Source organism: Tamandua tetradactyla, chromosome 15 (assembly GCF_023851605.1).
Source record: "Tamandua tetradactyla isolate mTamTet1 chromosome 15, mTamTet1.pri, whole genome shotgun sequence".
NCBI lineage: Eukaryota > Metazoa > Chordata > Mammalia > Pilosa > Myrmecophagidae > Tamandua > Tamandua tetradactyla.
This window is the reverse complement of record NC_135341.1, coordinates 49035794-49054192: the sequence shown is the minus strand read 5'-3', so window position 1 is coordinate 49054192 and position 18399 is coordinate 49035794. Positions and strand designations below refer to the sequence as shown.

The window sequence follows — 18399 nt, the reverse complement described above, 5'->3', positions numbered from 1 at the left end:
CATAATAAAACAGGGAGGAAATATTCATACAATCACAGTCCTTGATTCTGTAATTGGTCATGTGGTGATAGTTCATATCTATCACTACCTTCGTTTACTACCCATTCCATGTTCCCTTTACCCTTAGCAAACACTTCAGCTAGTCATGGTCCTTTGCCAGGTGGGGTGACCCACTCCCTCATTCCTGAAGTTTCTGGGCCATTGGTAGTCCTGCCTGGATTGGATTTTTGTAGTTTTCCATTGATTTTAATCACAGGGCATGGAAGCACTAAGAGGTACCCTAGGGGATCTCCTGTATTCCAGGAAAACTGTTCTTTACTCCATTTTGTAGTTACACTGCTATTTCCCCTTGATAATCAGGATCAATCTGCTCAAGCAGAACAATAATCCCCTTCTGTGCCTTTGATTCAGTGGCATGAAAATCCCAAACTGGGCAGGTGGCAGTCTTAATTTCCAGTTCAAGGGAATCATTGTTGTGTCTTCTGAAAGAAGCACTTGTTCTTTTGGAACTAAGACGTGAAGATCAGCAGAGCTTCAGATTTCAGGGACAGGAAGCAAAAATTTTCCTAGTTGATCACTAGGGGTGATAGTGAGTGGTGCCACTCCTAATTCCACCCCTTGATTCCTGGATTCGAGGATCTTGGCTATAGGAGAAACAGCACCATAGAGTGGAGGCTGATTCAGAGCATACACAGGCTCCTGGAGAACATTGCTCCAGCGCTGCAAGGTATTGCCACCTAGTTGGCACCATTATTGGGTTTTTAAAAGGCCGTTCCACTGTTCTATCAGCCAAGCTGCCTCTGGATGATGAGGAACATGGTAAGGCCAGAGAATTCCTTGAGTATGTGCTCATTCCCCCACTTCATTTGCTGTGAAGTGGGTCCCTTGATCAGAAGCAATGCTGTATGGAATACCATGATGGTGGATAAGGCATTCTGAAAATCCATATATGATAGTTTTTGAGGAATTGCATGCAGGGAATGCAAACCCATATCCGGAGTATGTGTCTATTCCAGTTAGAAAAAAATGCTACCCCTTCCATGATGGAAGTGGTCTAATGTAATCAACCTGCCACCTGTAGCTAGCTGATCACATTGGGGAATTGTGCCATTTCGGGGACTGATTGTGGGTCTCTGCTGCTGGCAGATTGGGCATTCAGCAGTGGCTGTAGTCGGTTCGGCCTTGGTGAATGGAAGTCCATGTTGCTGAGCTCATGCACAACCTCCATCCCTACCATCGTACCCAGTTTGTTCATGAGCCCATTGGGCAATGGCAGAAGTGGCTGAGGAAAAAGGATAATTGGCATCTGTGTTAGTTAGATTCAGTTGTCAACTTGGCCAGGTGAGCATACCTAGTTTTGTTGCTGCAGACATAAGCCAATGGTATGTGAACTTCATCTGTTGCTAATTATATCTGCAGTCGGCCAGGAGGCATGTCTGCTGCAATGAGTGACGTTTGGCTTAATTGGCTGGTGCTTAAATGAGAGAGCACAACATAGCACAGCCTAAGCAGCTTGGCATTCCTCATCTCAGCACTCGCAGCTCAGCCCAGGCCTTTGGAGATGCAGAAAGAAGTCACCCGGGGGAATGTTGTTGGAACCCAGGGGCCTGGAGAGAAGGCCAGCAGAGACCATCCTGTGCCTTCCCACGTAAGAAAGAACCTCAGTGGAAAGTTAGCTGCCTTTCCTCTGAAGAACTAACAAAATAAATTCCCTTTTATTAAAAGCCAATCCGTCTCTGGTGTGTTGCATTCCGGCAGCTAGCAAACTAGAACAGCATCCACAAGACAGTCATCTTATTCACTTCATTATTAAAACCTTCCTCTGCTGAAATCACTCTCTGGCGAACATTTACGTGGGACACAAATATCTTCAAGTTATTTGTCCACTCAAAAAAGTCTATCCACATACCTCTTCCCCAGACCTCTTTGTCCCCAATTTTCCAGTCATGCTCCTTCCAAGTCCCTGACCATCCAGCCAAACCATTAGCGACAGTCCATGAGTCACTTCACAAACATACCTCTGGCAAGTTCTTCTTCCAAGCAAAGTGAGCACCAGGTGCACTGCTCATAGTTCCACCCACTGGGAGGATTTCCTCTCATCACTCTCCTTTAAGGACATCCCAGAATGGGGTTGTAGTGCTGTAGCTGTCTACTTCTGGGTGGTCCCTGCATACTATGCAGAACCACCTGTAAACCAGGCCCAAGTTTTCTCTTCCTCAGTCAATTCACTGTAAGGAACTCCCCAAGAGGCCATAGCTCTGGTCTGGGAAGGAGAAGGTATGGGCATTTGGGCCACTTCTTCTCGTAACTTACTTGTGTCTTCATGACCTGCATGAGCCCTATCTCTTGCATACCATTTCCATTTTGTAATGGAGTGCTGCTGTGCACACCCAACTTTATGGTTTGAAGGGTACTCTAGTTTGCTAGCTGCCAGAATGCAATATACCAGAGATAGAATGGCTTTTAAAAGGGGAAATTTAATAAGTTGCTAGTTTACAGTTCTAATGCCAAGAAAATGTCCTAATTAAAGCAAGTCTATAGAAATGTCCAATCTAAGGCATGCAGGGAAAGGTACCTTGGTTCAAGAAGGCTGATGAAGTTCAGGGCTTCTCTCACAAGTGAAAAGGCACATGGCAAACAAACACAGTCAGGGTTTCTCTCTCGTCTGGAAAGGCAATGGCAAATATGGTGTCATCTGCTACCTTCTTCTCCTGGCTTCCAGTTTCATGACGCTCCCCAGGAGGTGTTTTTCTTCTTCATCTCCAAAGGTCACTGGCTGATAGACTCTCTGCTTCTCGTGGCTATGTCATTCTTCTCTGCTGTCTCTGAATCTCTTGCTTTCTTCAAAATGTTTCCTCTTTTTATAGGATTCCAGTAAACTAATCAAGACCCACCTGAATGGGTGGAGATGTCTCCTCCTAATCCAGCTTAACAACCACTCTTGAATGAGTCACACCTCCAGGGAGATGATCTAATTGCAGTTTCAAATATACAGTACTGACTAGGGATTAGGAGAAATGGCTGCCATTACAAAATGAGATTAGGATTAAAACACAGCTTTTCTAGGGTACATACATCCTTTCAAACTGGTACAATGGGTCATACAACACCCAGCTCATGACAGACAACTCAGGTCTCATGGTAACTTGGTGGCCCATGGTTAAGCATGTGTCTACTAAGGCCCAGTAGCAGGCTAAAAGTTCTTTCTCAAAATGAGAGTAGTTATTTGCAGCAGATGGTAAGGCTTTGCTCCAAAATCCTAAGGCTCTGTGTTGTGATTCTCCTATAGGGGCCTGCCAAAGGCTCCAGACAGCATCCCTATTTGCCATCAACACTTCTAGCACCATTGGATTTGCTGGATCATATGGCCCAAGTGGCAGAGCAGCTTGCACAGAAGCCTGGTCATGTTGCAGAGCCTCCTCTTGTTCAGGTCCCCACTCAAAACTAGCAGCTTTTCTGGAGTAGCACCCCCAAAAGAAGGATATGTTGTCTCCCAAATCCAAAGAGGCCAACTAGGTGTTGCGCCTCTTTTTGTTGCAGGAGGGGCCAGATGCAAAAGCTTATACTTCATCTTAGAAAGGATACCTTGACATACCCCACACCTAGAAACTTCACCGAGGTGGAAGTCTCCTGTATTTTTGTTGGTTTTCATCTACCATCCCCTGACCCACAAATGCCTTATCAATAAGTCTAGAGCAGTTGCTACTTCTTGCTCACTTTTCTGTTCAGATCGGGTAATTTCTATTGTTTCATCATCATATTTACTGATTCATTCATCTACCCTCTCCATTCTGCTGAGTTTTTTTTTTCCTTTCATTTTTAAAGATTGTTACATGTGTGCTTGTAATTACCCTTTGAGGCACGGTTATGAAAGCTGCTTTAAAATCCTCATTAGATAATTCCAACATCTATTTCATCTCAGTGTTGCATCTGTTGATTGTAATTTTTGATTCATGTTGAGTTGTTCCTCATTCATTGAATGACAAGTTATTTTCTATTGTATCCAGATGTCTTAGGTATTATGATACTCTGGATCTTATTTAAATCTTCTGTTTTAGCAGGTCTCCTTCACCAGTTTTTCAAAAAATATATACCAGCAAAATTGACATTTAATTCATGCTTTATTTATTTATTATAAAAATTAGCACATGGATGCAATGATATAGTGCTGTAATGTAAAATTGATATATTTTACCTTTTTTGTTTCACTTTCCAAAATAAATTTCCAGTTACCAAAAAAAAAAAATAGAAAACAGCAAAACCTGACCGTGTAATTCTCTTGCTCAAGTCTTTCAATAGCTTTCTATTGTCCTCAGTGGTTGTCAATGACATACCCTCTGAGGAAGGGACAATGGCTCAGTGGTTGTCAATGACATACCCTCTGAGGAAGGGACTCCGACTCAGCCTCTAGCACAGCAGTTGGCATGCAGTAGATTGCTCAAATGTTTGTTGAATGACTGAATGCAGGTGAGTATTGACGCCCATGGGTTTGTTGTGAGAATGTGGGAAATATGATGGCCACCATTTTTTCTGAGAAGTTAAAGGCAATTCTCCTGCTGAGCACGTTGAGAAAGTATATTGGGTTGGTGATGAATGGTGGTGAAGGTTTGAAAGGGCTGCTTTGTGGGGTGGGAGAAGCTTGCCAGGAGCATGCAAGCTGCCCTCATGGCCCCAGGCCATGGATGTCTAATTTTCTTCAGCATTCCTGAGAACCCTGGGTTTTTAACAAGGGACACCCAGGTGGACTGATCCAGGGTTGGGGGTTTTCCACTGGATGGAGGATGCCAGGAGTTGAATATAACATCAAGAGAATGGGTTAAAGTGATGGGTCAATTAGAGGAAGATATGGGACCAAAAGGAGGTGAGATGGGGAGACATTAAGTGGTTCTGATGAGGTCTTAGAACTCTTGGAGTAGGAATGGGAGATGAGAGGTAGTGGATACAGAGTGGGACAGGGGAGCTCACAATTCAGATACAGCAATGATGACAAGGTCCAGGAACAGAGGTCTGAAATGGGGTGAGGCACAGGCCACTGGAGACGAAGAGGCCAAGGAACCATATTTCCACACATGCGATTATCAGGCCCCCTATGTGAATGCTTTAAAATGTGTTCTGGATGAAGAGGTGAATGAAAAACACCCACAGGGCCTTGGACCCAGGGTCCTGTTGGAGACTCAGAGTATCCTTGGGATGCTGCCCCACTGTGCAGGGTCTTAGCAAGGCCCAGTGAGCTATGTCCTGAAAGCCTGAGGTCAGCAATACTTTCAGTTTGACTCTGTAACCTGGTGGTTGTTTCTGTCCCCTTTACACACTCACCTGGAGAGGAGACCTGAGTACTGCAAGGGCAGGGCCGAGGTGGCCAAGCCAGAGTTCAACACTGTAGCTTTATTTCTTTGTTTTTCCTTTCTTTCTCTCTCTCTTTTTAAAAAACATTTTTATTAAAGAAAACAAACAAGACACTTAGAACCACCAAAAATGGATATCTTAGTTAGCTTAACCATAGCATATTTAAATAAAGTATTCATATAATCATTGTAAAATCTGTGTTTGCCCAGTAAGTTTCATAAACCAATCTAAAATTAAAGCAACAAGGAAAAAAATCTACAAATTCAGATAGCAAAGTTCTTCAATTCTAAATGTTAAACACTAGCTTAAATACCATTTGATCAGCTGTCAAAACTGTGGATGTTTTCAAAATATCAAGTAGAAAGTTCTTACAAATATCTGCATTTCTATAGTAATGACCTATGTTACTGAAAAATTTCCGGATTTCAGAAAAATATGAAGATACAAACATTTTTACAATTAACATATGAAAATCTTAACCACCTAAAATGGGTATCTTAGCTTATCCATAGGCATATTTAAAAAATAAATCTAAGTAATCACATAAAGGCTGTTTATACAATATGTTTTATAAACCAATTTAAAATTAAAGCAAGAGACAGCACAATACTACCTAATTGTAATGTAATTATGTTAAAACACTGAATGAAGCTGCATCTGAGCTATAGTTTTTTTGTTTGTTTGTTTGTTTTTTATATATATTTTTTTATTTTTTATTTTTATTTTTTCTCTATATTATCATTTTATTTCTTTTTCTGTTGTCTTGCTATTTCTTTTTCTAAATTGATGCAAATGTACTAAGAAATGATGATCATACATCTGTGTGATGATATTAAGAATTACTGATTGCATATGTAGAATGGAATGATTTCTAAATGTTGTGTTAGTTAATTTTTTTAATTAATAAAAAAAAAAGTGATAAGTCAGAAGACAGCTGAGCAGCTCAGCACAGCTCCAAGGAACTCAGCACAATGCAGCTCAGACCCAGATATTTGGAACTGCAGAAAGGAACTGCCCCAGGGAAAGAAAGAAACTAGAGGGAACACTAGCAGACATTGCCATGTACCTTCCCATAACAGAGGCACTCAGATGAAAGCTACCTGCCTTTCCTCTCAAGAACTGTAAATGTCTAACTAAATAAATCCCTTTTTATGAATGCCAAAAAAAAAAAATTAAAGCAAGAAAGGAAAAAAATCTATAGATACAGACATCAGAGTTTCTTAAATTCTAAATATTAAACACTATCTTAAATACCATTTGATTAACTATCAAAACTGTGTGCATTCTCAAAATATCAAATAAAAAGCTATTACAAATATCAACTAAACTATGTTACTAAATATTTTCAATTTTTTTATTTCAGGAACTTAGTCTATCTAATATTACTACAGCAGCCTATAGTTTGGTTTTTTTTTTTACCATTTTTTGTTGGAAAATATAATATATATAAATATATATATACAAACAAAGAAAAGACATGCCCTCAACTCAGATTTTTCTTTCTAACTGCTCCAAAACACTGGTGGCTTTACCAGAGTGGTAACAGCAGAGTCAGACAGTATCTGTCCTTTGTGTTTGACTCATTTCACTCAGCATTATGTCCTCAAAGTTCATCCATGTTGTCATATGTTTTGGTACATCATTTTGTTTAAATGCTGCATAATATTCCATCGTATGTATATACCACATTTTGTTTATCCACTTGTCTATTGATGGGCGCCTGGATTGTTTCCATCTCTTGGCAGTTGTAAATAGTGCCACTATGAACATCAGTGTGCAAATTTTTTTTAGCAATTTTTAGTAATTTTCTGTGTATAAGTCCTTGGCATGCCTGATTAGGCTAGATATCTATTTCTTCTGGTAGCTATTCTGAATGGAATGTTTGTTCGTGTCACTGCCCTCAACTCTTCTGGGTATATACCGAGTATTGATATTGCCGGGTCATAGGGCAACTCAATATTTAGTTTTCTGAGGAATCACCAAACTGACTTCCACAGAGGATGAGCCATTTTACATTCCCACAACAGTGAATAAGTGTTCCAATTTCTCCACATCCTCTCCAACATTTACAATTTCCTGTTTGTTTAATAGCAGCCATTCTTATAGGTGTGAGGTGATATCTCATTGTCCTCTTAATTTGTATTTCCCTTATAGCCAATGTGCCCTTTAGCCATCTGTATTTGCTCTTCAGTTGATTTTTTTTTTTCTTTCACATGGGCAGGCACCGGGAATCGAACCCGGTTCCTCGGGCATGACACGCAAGCATTCTTGCCTGCTGAACCACTGTGGCCTGCCCTTCAGTTGATCTTTGATAAGGCAGTCAAGCCAACTCACCTGGGACAGAACAGTCTCTTCAATAAATGCTGCTTGGAGAACTGGATATCCACATGCAAAACAATGAAAGAGGATCCATATCTCACATCCTATACAAAAATTAACTCAAAATGGGTCAAAGACCTAAACATTAGATCTAAGACCAGAAAACTTTTAGAAGAAAATGCAGGGAAATATCCTATAAATCTTATAATAGGAAGAGGTTTCCTAGATCTTACACCCAAAGCACAAGCATTGAAGAAAGAAATAGATAAATGGAACTCCTCAAAATTGAACACTTTTGTGCATCAAAGAACTTTGTCAAGAAAGTAAAAAGACAGCCTACACAATGGGAGACAATATTTGGAAACAATATAACAGATAAGCGTCTAGTATCAAGAATATATAAAGAGATTGTTTAACTCAACAACAAAAAGACGAACAACCCGATTACAAAATGGGCAAAAGACATGAACAGACAATTCTCAGAAGAGGAAATACAAATGGCTAAAAGGCATATGAAAAGATGCTCAACTTCACTGGGTATTAGGGAAATGCAAATCAAATCCTCAATGAAATATCATCTCACACCCACCAGAATGGCCATTATCAATAAAAGATAAAATGACAAGTGCTGGAGAGGATGTGGAGAAAGAGGCACATTTATCCACTCTTGGTGGGAATGTCAAATGGTACAACTGCTGTGGAAGGTAGTTTGGTGGTTCCTCAGGAAGCTAAGTATAGAATTGCCATATGATCCAGCAATACCATTGCTAGGTATCTATTCAGAGGACACGAGGGCAAGGACACAAACAGACATTTGCGCACCAATGTTTATAGCAGCATTATTTACAATTGCCAAGAGATGGAATTAGCCCAAATGTCCATCAACAGAAGAGTGACTAAACAAGCTGTGGTATATACATACGATGGAATATTATGCATCTATAAGACTAAGTCATGAAGTATGTAACAACATGGATGGTCTTTGAGGACATTATGCTGAGGGTGATTAGTCAGAAACAAAATGACAAATACTGTATGGTCTCACTGATATGAATGAACATTAATGAATGAACTTGGAGAATTTCAGTTAAGACAGAGAACATCAGGAGATAGAAATATGATAGATATTGGGTAATTGGAGCTGAAGGGATGCAGATTGTGCAACAGGGCTGATTGTAAAAATTCAGAAATGGACAGCACAATACTTCCTTATTGTAGCACAATAATGTTAGTATACAGGATGAAGCTGAATGTGAGAACAATAGACGGAGGAGGACTAGGGGCACAAATGAAACCAGAAGGAAAGATAGATGATAAAGACTGAGATAGTATAATCTAGGAATGCCTAGAGTGTACAATGATAGTGACTAAATGTACAAATTAAAAAATGTTTTTGCATGAGGGAAAAAAAGGTTGCAGATAAACACTGTGAAAACTGGCTCAGGGAGGGTGTTCAATAAATGGTTGTTTCTATCATAAAAAACAAAGAAACAAACAGAAAAGTGCCTATTCATCTCCTCTGCCCATTTTATAATTGGGTTGTTTGTTCTTTTGTTGATGAGCTATATAATTTCTTTATGTACACAGGATATCAAGCCTTTATCTGATATGTGGTTTCCAAATATTTTCTTCTACTGAGTTGGCTGCCTCTTCACCTTTTTAACAAAGTCTTTTGAGGCAGAGAAGTTCTGGATCTTAAGTAGTTCCCATTTGTCTATTTTTTCTTTCATAGCTTGTGCTTTAGGTGTAAAATTTAAGAAGCTACTTCTTTTTAATAGTTCTAGAAGATGTTTCCCTACATTTGTTTCAAGAAGTTTTATGGTACTGGCTCTTACATTTAGGTCTTTGATCCATTTTGAATTAATTTTTGTACAGGGTGTAAAGTAGGGGTCCTTTTTCATTCTTCTGGCTATTGAAATCCATTTCACCCAGGCCCATTTATTGAAAATTCTATTTTGTCCCAATTCAGTGGACTTGGGGGCCTTATCAAAGATCAAATGTCCATAAATTTGGTGACCAATCTCTGCACTCTTGATTCTATCCCACTGGTCAGCCCTTCTGTCTTTGTGCCTGTACCATGCTGTTTTGACCACTGTGGCTTTATAGTAAGCTTTAAAGTCAGGAAGTGATAGACCTTCCAGTTTGCTCTTCTTTTTTTTAGGATATCTTAACCTATTCGAGGTCTCTTTCCCTTCCATTTAAATTCTATAATCAGTTTTTCCAAGTCTTCAAAGTAGGTTGTTGGGATATTTATTGAATCTGTAGCTCAGGTTGGGTAGGATTGACATCTTGACGATATTCAACCTCCCTATCCATGAGCATAGGATATCTTTCCATCTATTTAGGTCATTTTAAAATTTCTTTTAGCGATTTTTTGTAATTTTCTATGTATAAGTCATGACATGCCTGATTAGGCTATATACCTATTTCTTCTGGTAGCTATTCTGAATGGAATTTTTTCCTTAGTTGTCACCTCAGATAGGTCATTGGTTGTGTATAGAAAAATTACTGACTTTTGTATATTTATCTTGTATCCTGCCACTCTGCTGAATTTGTTTATTAGCTCAGGTAGTTTTAGAGTAGATTGCTCAGGATTTTCTAAGTATAGATCATATTGTCTGAAAATAATGAAAGTTTTACTTCTTCCCTTCCTATTAGGATGCCTTTTATTTGTTTCTCCTGTCTAATTGCTCCGGCTAGTATTTCTAATACAATGCTGAATAATAAAGTGAATGATAAAGTACACCTCAATAGTAGTATGCCCCAGAATCAAAAGGAGACACCCCAGGATATACTGGGAGTGTTAAGCTAGTGCCCACCAAAAAGAAATAAAATTTAAGAGAAAAATAATAATAGTAATAATAAAAATAAATGAAATGGAGTAATAAAAAATATGTGGAATAAAAATATAATAATATAAAATATGTATAAAAATTTAAAAATGAAAAGAACATTATATTACTAATAAGCATGTATAAAAAGAATATGTCTTTAAAGGGGGGAAAAGAAAAAAGAATATTAAGGAAAAAATAATAAAAATAAAGACCTAGGCAGATAGGGAATCAGTTTGCCTGTGTTTACTCCTTCTCAGCAGGTGGCGACTGTGAGTCTCCTCCTTCCTCAGGCTCTCCCGTTTAGGTCTCGTTTAGCTGACCTGTGCACACTGTCTGGCCAGCACAGGACCCGCCCTAGGCTCCTCCTCCCTCAGACCTGACCCTCCTGGTAGAAGCCACTGGAGGTGCCCTGCTGGGGAGCTGCTGCGCCCTGGGTGGGTGGCCTACACAGGTCTCTGTCGGAGGACTGGGCAGCTGACCAGTGCCTGGAGGATCAGCTGATGTGCAGGGCAGGCAGGTCTGCCAGACACTGCGACTGGGGGCCAGCTATTCCTTCACCTGCCCGGTGATCAATCTCCCCGTCCAAAGCCGGCCCCATGGTGGACAACTGACCTGCCTCCGTTCTCCCCACAGATGCCATCCACTACAACTGGCAGGGAGGTTTCACCAGCCAGCAGCTGTGCAGGCTGGAGCCAAGGACAGTCAGTTCCCTCCTATCACACCTCCCCCATGCACAGCAGCCCTCCCCGCCTCCCCCCTCCCCCGCCCCGTGGGGATTCCGGTCACCCTGGCTGATTCCAGCAATGCTCACCTCCTTTTCTCACTCACACCCAGGGACCTCCCGTCTTGTATCTTGTTTCACCAAGCAGGAGTGAAATCACTCTACTCTGCTCTGCCATCTTCCCAGAAGTCCTCCCTTCTTTCTTACTTATTTTTTCCAAGATGTTTGTTATCTTCTGTAGTGTCAATGTCCTGCTCTTTGATTATTTAATATTTTTCTGCTTTCACTGTTTTCTTCTTACTTTTGTCTTCTTTTAATTATTATTCTTTGTTTTTCCTGCAGGCTCATGTTTTTTTTCCCCCAACTTTCTCAATCATGGGGTGAGTTAATTTATTTTCATCCTTTAATGAAAATGCTTAAGAATATGCATGTATCCCTGATACATGCCAAAAGTTCTGATAAGGATTTTTTTTATTTCCCTGCTTTCTAAATAGTATGTTGCATTTTTACTTTCTCTTTGACCCACTGATTATTTAAGTTCTAAGCAGCTTGAGATCCTCCTTCCTCCCAATTATTGCTTTTTTGTTTTCTTTTTCTTTATTCTTTTAGCCCAAAAGTTAAAAGTTCAACGATACAGAGTAAATCAAAATGCAAAAGTCACCCCCTAAACACCTGTTTCTAAATCTCACTCCCAGAGATATGTTACTGACAAATTGGAGTGTATCTTTCCACACCTGTCCTCCACCATACACAAGCACTTGGCTTAATTACCTGCCTCAAATGTTCATGGAGTCTGGAAGTACAGGGTCACAGAAATGAATACAATAAAATTAGAGCAGCAGACTGTATCCACAACATTTCATTTTCCCATACCACACTTGTTTCTAAGATGAATACAAACACAGAACAGGCATATTCATACTTTGGTTAAAATAAATACTTTTCTCTCCAGAGTTCTTTAGAATCTGTTTGCTTAAATATCAAAGTCCATCAAACATTTCTCCAGACATATATATAACATCAGCTTTTTTCTTTATTAATTAAAGAAAAAAAAGAAATTAACACAACATTTAGAAATCATTCCATTCTACATATGCAATCAGTAATTCTTAACATCATCACATAGATGCATGATCATCATTTCTTAGTACATTTGCATCGATTTAGGAAAAGAACTAGTAAAACAGAAAAAGATATAGAATGTTAATATAGAGAAAAAATAAAAATAATAATAATAGTAAAAAAAAGAAAAAAAAAGACAAACAAACAAACAGAGAGACAAAAAAAAAAAAAACCTATAGCTCAGATGCAGCTTCATTCAGTGTTTTAACATGATTACTTTACAATTAGGTATTATTGTGCTGTCCATTTTTGAGTTTTTGTATCTAGTCCTGTTGCCCAGTCTGTATCCCTTCAGCTCCAATTACCCATTATCTTACCCTGTTTCTAACTCCTGCTGGGCTCTGTTACCAATGTCATATTCCAAGTTTATTCTCGAATGTCGGTTCACATCAGTGGGACCATACAGTATTTGTCCTTTAGTTTTGGGCTAGACTCACTCAGCATAATGTTCTCTAGGTCCATCCATGTTATTACATGCTTCATAAGTTTATTCTGTCTTAAAGCTGCATAATATTCCATAACATCAGCTTTTAAAAAACCTTAACTTCAGCTTCGTGAATTACTTATTTAACTGGAGGCAGGGCCCACTGCTACCCTCAAACCTGGATAAATAAAGCCGTCTGACCTCTGCCCTGCTAGGTCAGGGGTTATAGTCCAAAATATTTTTTTTCTAATTAAATTCAATACAGCTTCTCACTTTTTCCCATATTACAAAAAATGTTCTACTACTTCTGAAATAGAAAAGACAGGAGAAATATTTTCTTTCCAACATATCCCAAGATGAAATCTTCTATGTGTACATGCATTATACAATTTCAGACAGACTCAATAAATTAGCAAATCTGAATTATAACTGATCTGTCTATTTAATTCCCTAATTTCTGATTGCTTTTTTTTTTTTTTTAATTTCAAAAGCATAGGAACTGTTAGGCAAGACCCTTTGCCTCATGGTATGACTAACCCTTAATGGATCTTCCCACACAGCAGTTCCATAATTGATCCTATACCTGCCCTCCAGCAGCTGCATTCCTGCGACAGACCCCCTACCCAAAATCTGCCCTCTGGCAGTTACAAGCCTGCATGACTGCAACAGCCTTTAACTTTTAAACCCTGCCAATGAAGAGTTGCTAACTCCCCAACCTGCGGTGCCCACCAAAACCACATGTCCCTTATCCCCCCACCCAGTCTCTCAGATATAAAAGAGCCTCTAATTGTTCCTCCCAATGGGCTGAAGTCTGACTTCAGACCTGCACCATGCTGGCGCCTGAATAAATCCCTTCGCCTGTGAGCAGTTTGCCTCCGAGCCTTATGTGACCCTAACAGAAACTTTATAACACACGGTATTACCAATGGATAAAATTTTACACAATCACGTATCCAGTGAAGAAAAGGATTGTTTCTCTGATCAATGAACCATGTAACAAGTATATATACATACACACACACACACACACACACACACACATATATATATATAAATGAAATGGTAAATACCATTTCCATTTGTTTGGTTGGATTGGGTTTAGAAAGGTTTTAAAATGATTGGTAACACTATTACAAAAAGAGCATTTTTTAAGATTTAAAATTGGTTATTGTTAAAATTCAGTTTCTTCTAAAAAACAAATATAATTTAAAAACTAAATAAATTCCATTTCCAAAATGAAAATTGAAATGCCCTTTTGGACAATGGAATCCCATTTCTGGGATTTTTTGTTTTGCTGTTGATTTTCACTAAGCTGAAGGCCATTCCGCACATTATCACAAGTGAAATCAGTGTTCATAACCTCAGCACATACATCCATTTTTTATCGTTGCAGAAGAGGAGTCATCCAAACTAAAACTTAATATACTATGTTTAACTTACAATACATTCAGTAAAAAACAACTAGTTTAAAACTTGGGAAATCCACTAAGTTGCTCTGAAGGAAAATGTACACACTCAATCCTATCTAGGCAATTCCGATTCCAATCAGTTTTCGTTACAAAAATTAAGTTACATCGCTGGTGGCACTAAATAGGATATAAAAATTAATGACTTGATTAAGATAATGAAAAAATAAACATATCAGTTGTGGACTTTCAGCCCAGTAAAATATTAAACAGGTTGAGTTCTTGGAGTGTTTAAATTTGGTAACATCTATTAGTTTTCAAGCATTACCGTTTATATATTAAACCTTCAGTCTTAATCAACTTTTTTGTTTTTCTGGGAAAGGAAAGGCTATCTTTTCAAGTAGTTTCCACTGTGGTAGAAACACCTTAGTGTTTCAACCTGTTTACAAGGAACCCTATTGATCCCATGCTTTACACCAGCCTCTAACGGCACTCACACACTTCATCATCAGGAAAATAACTTGAACTTCCTACTTAGAATCCAGTCCACTGACTCCATCAGAGTCCCATTCAGTACTACACTCACACATCGTCCTTCTCAGTAACGAAAGCACAACCAGGTCCAGAACAGGAAGGAGAGACACAGACAGACTGGCAAAAAAATTGAGAGTGGAACTGCAAGAGGCCCAGTCTAGTACCTCCATTATCCCACCAGTCTTTACTGCCGATATATTCAAATACAGTTACCGGGCTCATTTTCCTCTGCATGGTGGCTGATGTGGTGTGCAGCAACTTTTGGTCCTAAGTGACAATCCAGGAGTTGAGGGTGTCTGCCACCAAGGGAATTTTATTAACCCATCTCTATTTGCCCGCCTGGGTTGCAGACCTTCATGAACTGGAGGTCATAGATGTAACAGACCACGGCATTGAAGACACAGCTAGCAGGAAAGTACCTCCTCTCAGAGCAGCACATTTCAACCGTGCATTGTGGCCAGGATCACAGCAGAGCACACACTTACAGTTGGGAGCATAAAGGCAGTTCAGAACCACTGTCAGTTTAAAGGAATGGAAAGAATGGAGTACAGGAGCCACCAGTGCCCACTGGTTCCTCTGAACACTGTCACATTCCACTCCTTTCAATTTAACTCCAGTAACAGGGTCTTGCCCATCCAAAATATGAATATGGCCATTAAGGTATGCCACATCCAAGACCTCCTGGCATAGCAAGTGGTCTGCAAGTTGCGGCCAGCTACTCTGGGTTGCTTTATACACCCGGAGGCCTTTGCTGGGCTGGGCAGCCGCTAGATAGATGTCATGGTCTGGGGAGACACAGATAGCTGCTGAAGTACACACAAGGCTGGTTAAAGGTGATGGCATTGTGTAAATGTCCCCTGAGTAAGGGTCATACCACAAAAAGGGATGTCTGGGGTGTCCAAATAAGATCACCATCTCCTTGGCATACATACTCATCCTCTGGGGTGGATTTTCTGCTGAGGATATGATAGAGCTGCTGACACTGCTTGGCTTTGGCACGAGACTCTTACAATCATGTCTCGATAGCACAGCTGCTGGGCCCTGCCAGTAACATCCAGGCAGTGTTCCTTCACAACGGGCTTGGTCAGCAGCCCTTTCAGGTAGTTCTGGTCCTTTTCTGTGATTTGTGTGCAAGGGACACCCTGGAAGACTTCTGCAGCACTGGGACCCCACTTCTGGCGAGCAGCCTCCAAGGACTTCACTGCCACATGGCACATGGTCCACTTACTCCCAACGTGCAGACTATGCAGGCGCAGGACAGGCAGCGACTGGGCAGGGTCAGATCTGCCTGAGTGTCCTCCCTATTGGAATCCATCCGGCTGAGCTGCTCAAAGTTGTGATCTATAAAGGACTGGGCCTGAGATCCCAGCTTGTGATGGTGGAAGCCATAGGCCAACTTGAGGACAGTGGTGCAGTTGGCTAGGTTGCAGGGGGCGGGCTACTAGGGAGCCGCAGGCCTCCAGCACCCACTCCAGCTGGAGCACGTTGGAGGCCGCGTAGAGGTGCTGCACACTGGCCTTGCTCAACAACATGCGAGCCGTGTGACAGCAGTCAACCATCACCTCGAAAGACTCAGCATCCACATGATGCAAGGTCACGCTTGCCTGCTAGCTCTCGTGTATGCCACGGGTGAACATGCTTTTGAAGTAGGGGCACGCGGCAGCCAGCACGCGCAGTTGCATGAGAAGAGTCTGCCTGTGCGGGGCGGGTACCGGGAGCCACCACCTCGGCAGTCGCGTCGCAGAGCAGCCGCGCATCGTAGAAGGGCTTAAGCTGGGCCAGCAAGGCTACAGAGCGCGCCGCGTCCTCCAGCTCCTCTGGACCCTTGAAAACGGCCAAAACCGAGGGCTTGGAAATCCTTTTGTACCGCCTCCCGCCACTGAGACTGCAGAAGCTGCGAGAGCGCGGGGCTTCCTCCAGAGACCGCGTGGTGGCGACGGCGACCCGGCGCTGAGGGCGAGAACAGCGGCGCGAGCCGGCCTCTGCCGCTCCTCCCGCTGCTGTTAACATTCCGGGGCGGTGACCAGGCTGCGGCACCCGCCGCACTTCATTCAGACCTGCGCTGCTCAGCCTGATCTTTTAGACAGTGCCTGCCTCACCTCTCGGTGCCTCAGCTCGGCGTCGCGGGACCCGCCGCCTGGAGCCCAGAGTCCCCACTGCCGCGCTGGCAACACAGGGTGGCTCCCCGGAGAGCTCTCGCTCTCTTTTTTTCTCTCTTTCTTCTTTTTAAATGCAATTTTGAGATATATTCACATACCATACAATCCATCGAAAATATACGATCAATGGCTTGCACGCGTCACATAGTTGCGCATTCATCACCACAATCAATTTTCCAACATTTTCATTATTTCAGAGAAAAAAAAAAAGAGAGAGGGGGAAAACCCAGAATATCCCATATCCCTTACCTACCCCCCCACCCCACCCCCGCCATCATTGATCCCTGGTATTGGTGTGGTACTTTCGTTACTGTTGATGAAAGAACATTAAGATATTACTGTTAATGTGATTGTGTGATTGTGAAAGCCTTGTGTCTGATGCTCCTTTTGTCTACCGTATCAACATAAAAATAAATAATATAGGGAACAAATGTTAAAATAAATTAAGTAGATTGAAACGCTAGTGATCACTGAAAGGGACTGGTAATGTAAAGAAGGATTTTATAAAACTTAACAGTAGCTAACTTTTCTTATGTAAAGAAGGATTTTATAAAACTTAACAGTAGCTAACTTTTCTTATGTAAAGAAGGATTATAAAGAAAAGAGTTAGGGGCCCCATCAGGCTAAGAAAAACAACCCGGGACTTCCCAGGGGTTATCTGCTGCCTTTGTTATGCAAGGTTTTCTGCTGCCTTGGTTATGCAAGGTTGTAACTGCCGGAGGAAGTTTATCTAAGAATGCAACTGAGAAGGTTGAGTAAGGGAGTTTTGCACGAGACAGCTGCTTCTTGCATGAAGCAGCTCCCATAACTCATGTGCGAAAAATGTTTGTTATCTGCTTCTTGCAAAATGTTTGTTATCTGCTTCTTGCAAAATGTTTGTTATCTACTTCCTGCATAAAGCAGAACCTGTAACTCATGTTCAACCCTCAAACCCCACCCCCTTATCCTGGCCCTCAAAAAGCTTCCCAAAACCCAGGCTCGGGGCTCTCGGTTCCTGCGTGTTCAGTGAGCCCCACGCATGTGTGGTAAATAAACCCCTTGCGTGTTGCATGAGAGAACGTCTCTTGGAGTCTTCCTTTGCGTGGCAAAACTCTCGAATTCTCGAATTCTTACATTTGGAGGTCCCACTGAGATTGGCTCTTCGTAAGGGGAGGCTCCAACAGCTCTTTCTCTCGGGGTAAGTGAGGCCTTTTTGTCTGAGGTGCGATCGCTTAGTCTGTCAGACTGGCAGTGACTGTCGGAGAGTCGCGTGAGCACTCCCCGACTGCAACCGGCAGACGTGTCCAGGGGTTGCAGGTCACTCTCCCAAGGGACACCTCGGGATTGGGGGACCTCCGGGGACACCTGGAGGCTTCCTACAGGGCCGACTCTGATTCTGTTTCCCTTCTGACTGGGGGAGACTTGATCAAAGTCATCAGGCCAGTCTGAGCTGTGTCTCTGAAACTGTGTAAACATGGTGTGCCGGCTCTGTGTGTGTCTGTCTGTATTTGTGTGTTAGGAATTGTTTTTGTTTTACCAAAGATGGGTCAGGGAA

The 18399-nt window shown here is 41.4% G+C and overlaps 1 pseudogene; it reads right to left on the bottom strand.

Moving 5' to 3' along the window:
* Positions 1–14655: 14655 nt before the first annotated feature.
* LOC143656817 (kelch repeat and BTB domain-containing protein 7-like) lies at positions 14656–16716 on the bottom strand (annotated as a pseudogene).
* Between the last annotated feature and the right edge of the window lie 1683 nt (positions 16717–18399).